Source organism: Brachyhypopomus gauderio, chromosome 13 (assembly GCF_052324685.1).
Source record: "Brachyhypopomus gauderio isolate BG-103 chromosome 13, BGAUD_0.2, whole genome shotgun sequence".
NCBI lineage: Eukaryota > Metazoa > Chordata > Actinopteri > Gymnotiformes > Hypopomidae > Brachyhypopomus > Brachyhypopomus gauderio.
This window is the reverse complement of record NC_135223.1, coordinates 20693062-20698821: the sequence shown is the minus strand read 5'-3', so window position 1 is coordinate 20698821 and position 5760 is coordinate 20693062. Positions and strand designations below refer to the sequence as shown.

The following is a 5760-nucleotide window of genomic DNA, read 5'->3' as shown; positions in this document are numbered from 1 at the left end:
GTATTGGCAGTGCAAAAGTAGATAGGAGCTTTTGAATTAAAATAAAGCAAATGTGTGCAAAAAGCAATAGTAATAGGAAATTGTTGACAATTTCTTTAGTCTTTCTTAGCTGTGGATCAAATGCAGCCCATGGATGGCATATTTTAAACCAAAGATGAAGAAACCCCTTAGAGACAGTGGAGAAAATCGATTTTTCTTTTCTATCAGTTTTTTTTTTGGCCTTGTTGCTGTGGTCTCTGCGTCTCAGAAGTATTTGTTTGACCTTGATGATCAAACGGGTACTTAAATTGGGAATGGGGGTGGGGCGGTGTTACAGGTTTAAACTTCCTTCCACTGCTGCAGCCTTTCTGTCAGTCATTACAACTTAAAAGAAGAGAGAGCATGTGTTGTATTGGGTGTAGCACCTCCCCAGCAGATGGCATCAGAGAAACGGCAGAAGCAATGTTCTCTCTCTCAGCTGAGCTCGCTGTTCATCACTGTTACAGCATCCCGAGGGTCACTGACTCGAGGTCAATTCAGTATTCAGTTTGACATATTCTGCATGGGTCCTCTGATACGTTTGTGTTAAGGAAATCTCATATCCCAGTGTTGCTAACACGTCGTACCCTTTGCCAAAGTAGGAATTCATCAAAGTCAAAGAAATTAATCGAACTTGTGTGTATTTAAACTCTTTGCAGGTAGCTACCTCAATTAAAAGCATTTCCACCAAGAGGAAACAGGAAGCTAATGTTTCACCTTCTGGTTGTAATGTATCACCTTCTGTTATGTAGCACCTTCTGGTTGTGAACTACCTGAAAGGTTGAGAGTTCCTTTGGGACCAGTGGGGAAAGCTATGCTATACTCATGTGACATGGTAGATGTTAACCGAATACTTAAACACTCTACTTTATTCCACTATAAAGTAATTTCATGCTCACATTGGCTGAAAGGCCCCATCTGGGGTTGTTTATTGAACAACATAATAAGCTCACCTTGTAAAGGTGGCAAATAAGGTTATCAGTCAATATTGGACCAGTTGGTTATTCCAGTGCCTTCTTACAAAAGGATGAAGAGATAAATCTTCAAACTAAAGAGAGATGAACTAGACATAAAATGGAGTTTAGGCCACCCATCTCAGATCTCTTGTAATTTTTGGCAAGCCAGTTCATAAGAAGGTAATGTAAGAAATGTAAGAGTCAGTTTAGGAAAAATGATTTTTGCTTCAGAATAAAGAGAGTTTCGCTGCTATTCTTAATCTGCCATGGCATAGATCATTTTTTGGCTAGATGATCTGATAACACTAATGCAACATGGAGCTTAAACACGCGTGTGACTGTCAGTCAGTTCTAGGTGGTGTTCTTTATCCTAGACATTCTCCATTTACGATCTCGCTGTTAACGTAATTTTGAGGGTTCCTCGTCACAACGAGGAAACACATTTTTCAATCCTTGCTCTTTGTGAATTTAAAAAGAAGCCATTTCAGTGTGCTGAACATTAGAGAGTAGAAACAGAGGTGCAGAAACAAAGGTGCAGAAACAGAGGTGCAGAAACAGAGGTGCAGAAACAGAGGTGCAGAAACAGGAGGTTTTCACTAGAGCCACTTGGTGCTTGTCGTTCATCTGTGTGCGGTATGTCCATGTTGTTTCTCAAGCTTCATTTCTCACCATCTCTTCACAGAGGGGACCTCTGGGTGCTAACCAATTTGTTCCACTGCATGCACTGGGTAATGTCCTATACAAGTGAGTGGTGATCAGTTATCCACTAGGGGTCAGTGTAACAGCAATGCTGGTGATTTGTAGTGACAGGACAAATTTTCTGTGTGTTCCCCTTTTTGATGTTGCTAAAGCAAATTGCTAGCTGCTGAATGAGAGATGATAAAATAGAATTAGAATTTTATTACTATGGATAAAATAAATTCTTGCAGTAGCCAGATTATGCTATGTGTTGGTGGGGCTGGAGGTGGGCTTGAGTGGACTGTCTGTCGTCTTCTGGAAGAAGACATCTCCGTCATGAATTTCAATTCATCTCCGCCATGCACCTTGACAAGGACAATGTGTAGGCTACAGTGTAACTTACAAGGAATAGCTCTGTTACAATATGGAGCGTGAGTTAGATTACATTTTAATTTCCCTCGGCTAAAAAAAAAACACATATTTATATCTCTTTGTTCTACTACCTTTCTGAAGAGTTTGTTTTATCGTGTAACTGCTGCTATCAAGCCTTCTTTATCGGAGGCCACAGTAGCAGATGGAAAATGCCTGCTGCTTGTTGAATAGTCACAACGGCAGTCTGAGCAGTGGTGATCCACACTTACACACTCGAGAGTGCAGCCCTCCAGCGTCACGGCCCCAAAAGACTCCTGTATTAGAGAATATAGATGTGACGAGATATGGGGAGAGCTGCTCTAAGCTGGAGAACAGAGTTCTCATTTTATTTGGTTCGCTGTAGCCTACAGAAAATATAAACCATGCTCTTCCCTTCCTAATGGGGTTTTCACACTGTAAAATCCAACAGTGAGCCAACTTAAATAATTCAAATGAAAACTACAAATTAATTTCTAGCAAATTCAAATATAAATGATCTCCAAGAAAATTATAAACATTCTCCCTGTGCAGAAAGGTCAGTGAAGGTCGGTTTCCCAGACATGGATTAAGTCTGCTCTCACTCTAAAGCGTAGTGCTAATTCATTATAGGAAGATCTTCATAGCCTAGGTTTGCTTTGTTTAGGTCAGGGATCATTAGAGAAAGATTACTGCTGGCCTTTACATTGCACTGCCCATGAAACATCGCCCTCTTTTGTAACACAACCCATTCATTTCATTAGACATTGACATCAAGTCTTCAGATCTAATTGGCTGTCAGAGATATCGTATTCATCAATAAGAATGTTCACTGACCAATCAAGACCTCTGATTTTAGTAAGGGGAGGATCATACAAAGTCTTCATGGAGAATATTTACTATGTTCTACCAAATTCAGCCAAATGGCAAAACCTCTAGAAGAATTTAACTTATTACCAGAGGAAGTAGAAGACTATTTATGGAGTTTGTTTATTTGTTGACGTGTATTTCTTCTCCAGCAGTTCTAGGATGCAGTTTTTTTGTTTTGCTGCACACTCCTGCCTCCCATGTGTTCGAGTCGTGATCCTGAGAGTTTCTGTAAATCAGTGGATGTTGAGTTTAAATTTCTGTTTATTATTTTTCTTTCAATGAAGCTTTCAATAAAAAAAAGATCAAACCCCCATTTTCACAATACTGTGTTTACTGCTCTGGTAGTGAGACTTCATGGCAGCTTTGTTTTGCATGGCTGGGCGGGGGGGGGGGGGGGGTGACAGTAGGTGCATCTTGAACTAAAGTGAACAGAATTGCTGAACTAATCGAACTGCAGCCAAGTGAAATGGTGATGACATATGTGCACTCATGTCCACTAGTTGGAAGGGGCCATACATGCACAAACTGTATGAAGTGTGTTATATATGTAGCATGTGCTTACACATGTAGACTACATGACACGTTGAAGGAAGGAAGGAAGACCTACAAAATGGTCTTGCTGTACAGGAACAGTAACTCGTGCAGTGTGTGCAGATCAGTGTAGTGTAGAGAGCGAGAGAGAGGACCCTTATGGCAGGAATGAGAGGTCAGTGGCTCATGGCCTGTGCTACAGTGGCCAGTACATCTCCTCGCCTGGTCTCCTCCCACTCTTACAAGGGTGATCGATAGAGAGCTTGTTCTTCCACACAAGTGGCTAATTCAGGCTCGCTGGTGACCTTTCACCTTTCCTCCTTCGGTTCAGACCCCATGGCAACTCCCCACCCTTCACACACAATGCTCATCTTCATGTGTGACATTTAGAGACGCAAGAGAGGTGGACGGGTTCATCCTACAAACACTGGGGGGTTTGTTCTTTCTTCCAGAAGATCAATGACTTAAACTTTGCTAACATCCTATATACGTTCCCATATTTGGTTTATTTGCAGAAATCTTAATACCATAGGCATATGCACATTATTTGCCAAACAGCTAAGCTCTCGGTTTGCTAAATACAGGGCCACGGAGCTGTTCTTTTGTAATAAGGCCTGTTTGCAGAGTGCAGTGTAAGCCTGTGTTTTGGTATGGGTGTTATGACTGTGTACACTACACTCTGACATGTGGATTGTGTATCCCACATTAATCACACAGCAGCTCAGCTTCCTGTATCGAATGAGCCCATTACAGCCGTTATTAGATGCACAGTATCACGTCTCTCCCTTTCACAACACTCACTGGTTCTTCCGCAGTGGACATGATCCTGTTGGTTGCTTGTCCACTTCTCTTTCTGATGACATTGTTTATCTATCTATCTATCTATCTATCTATCTATCTATCTATCTATCTATCTATCTATCTATCTATCTATCTATCTATCTATCTATCTATCTATCTTTCTTTCTTTCTTTCTTTCTTTCTTTCTTGTCCATCCCCATAAAATGACAAAACATGAAGCATTGTTTTGGCCGTTTGGGAGTTCACCTCTAACACCACCTTTGCTGTAAGAACTACATAGCTCTCATGAAACATCCACTGTTGTTATTAAATAACTCATTCAAGTACATCCTAAATAAGACACCTTAAAATGAACAGCTAATTACAGTTTTTCTCAGTCGATTTGTTCATTTCTCACATCATGCTTTACATTGGCATCACAAGTGCATTTCTCAAAACAGTTATTGCAAACAGCAAAACTCAATGAAATACCTGCAAAAGCACACACTTCACTCAAAATTCTTGTTTTTGACTCAAAAGCAAATGTTTAGGTCAGTCAATTTTTCGGTGCCATCAGAGTATCTAGTCTGTGTGCCATTGCCTATGAACAAAACAGTCAAAATACTTAGTCATGTTGTCAGTGCAACTATAAGTCACAGTCAGTGCAGACTGTATATTCTGATGGAAACTAACTAAGCTTTTGATTTCAAGAACGCTGCACATTCTGTGGTATATCAAATACATGTTACACACATACAAACTTAAATGTAACACAAAGTTACACATGACTGTATGTGGGAGACTGATAGCAAGAAATTGGACTGGAATCAAATTTGTACAGCAATATTGTTTGACCGTATTGTTCGCACTGGAATTTGTTGACAAAAACAAATCTGATTGAAATTCAGAAAAAAACAGAAAACTGACTGGAAAAACTGCAAAATTTGAACCTTACTCTACACATTCAAAACAACCTAAGCACATACAGCCTCCTCTTGCTGTGTGAAAATGGAACCACTGCTACCCCTATGAGCTAATCTTGATATCCTATGCAAGAATGCAAAAATGCAAAACAAAAAATTGAATAACGTCAGAATTTATGTCAATGTGCAACATTACAGCAGAGAGCACATTTCTGAATTACATACATGTTTTCTCTATTACAGTACTGTACTGTATGTAAAATGTTTGAATGATTGAAGACAGTTGTTCTTCCAATATTCAGCTGCACCCAGCGACCAGCTTCAGCCATTGTAAGACCATGACTTACACGTAACACATGGTCCACAATTGTTGCTCTTACTGTGGGCCTATTTCACTGTTTTTCCTTAGAGATTATGACAACATGTTCAGCACTTTTGCATATAATGACCTAGGCGATGACCTAAAGACTAAATGTTTTGGAGGGTAAGACAATTCAACAGACAATCCGTACAACACATTTTGATAAACATGTCATAAGCAACTGATAATGTAAAAAACAACAGACAACTGCCCATGTCCATTTGCAATACGTACAAAAGCATTTGCAAGATGTGAA

At 39.9% G+C, this 5760-nt stretch overlaps 1 protein-coding gene across 1 annotated transcript in view; it reads left to right on the top strand.

Annotated features, from left to right (window-relative positions):
* LOC143474251 (RNA-binding motif, single-stranded-interacting protein 3-like) overlaps positions 1-3219 on the top strand; it is a 13601-nt gene extending 10382 nt beyond the window's left edge. Inside the window, exon 6 of the mRNA XM_076971655.1 lies at positions 1-3219. This exon is cut by the window's left edge and continues 1040 nt beyond it. The gene's annotated coding sequence lies outside the window, so the exon portion shown is untranslated.
* Positions 3220-5760: the final 2541 nt, after the last annotated feature.